Consider the following 1,046-nt stretch of genomic DNA (forward strand, 5'->3'; position numbering starts at 1 on the left):
TGCAGTAGTGTGTAGGCAATGCTGTAAAACACCTAAAGACCTAATACCAAAGCAGAAACCTGTGTCAGAGGTGACCAATGCATCCTTCTCCTCATATTGGCGGGTGTAGGCTATAACTCACCCCAAACCAAAATCCCCCTACCCACCTAGAACTACACAATCTAATATTGTGTTCTTCTTTTTGGTGACAAAACGTGAAAGTATACTAGTAGTTGGGAAACAGCTTGTGGATTAGATATAATGGGTTCGTATTTTGCCAGTTAATGAATTCCTATTAGGTTATGTTGGGTTTGAGGATGGATATTTCAATGTTTTTATTTTTGGTTTAATTATTCTGATGGTTTCTATAGTTTCACCAAATTTTTAGTTAGGTTTCTATACTTTTTTTTTCTTTCAATTGGATTCCTACAATGCTTTAATTTTATAATTAAGTCCTTTTTAGTGTAAAAAATATTAGAGTTAACTGAATATTTCTTCGCAAATTGAAGGTATTTTGATAAATACTTAATTAAATCTTTGACCGCATGTATTTTGGTAAAAATATTATATTAATTTTAATATTTTTAACATGAAAATGACGTAATTATAAAATTAAAAGCAGTGTAAAAATCTAATTAAAAAAAATATAAAAATTTAATTAAAAATTTGGTAAAATTATAGAACTAATAAAATAATTAAACTTTTATTTTATGTATGATTTTAGTAAAGATGATTATTGTTGAAGAGTTGGGTTCTGACTTTTGAAAACATATTTATTTAGTCAACATATTAGATTGATCTTGTTTTTTAATATATTATCTCAAATTGATGTGTATTTAATAATTATTATTATGAATGTCTAAGTTAAATTGTATATCATAAATTTATGATTTTTATGCCGTATATACAATTGAAAGTATCATTATTTAATATTATTATATTGTTAGCCTTTTATTGGCATTATTATACTATACTCTTGCCTTATATATTATTGTTGTCATTTTGCTTTTGTAACTTTGTATACTTTTCTTTTGAGATATTAATTAATTTTCTTTTTTTTTTCTCGA

The sequence above is a fragment of the Arachis ipaensis genome, chromosome B06 (assembly GCF_000816755.2).
Source record: "Arachis ipaensis cultivar K30076 chromosome B06, Araip1.1, whole genome shotgun sequence".
NCBI lineage: Eukaryota > Viridiplantae > Streptophyta > Magnoliopsida > Fabales > Fabaceae > Arachis > Arachis ipaensis.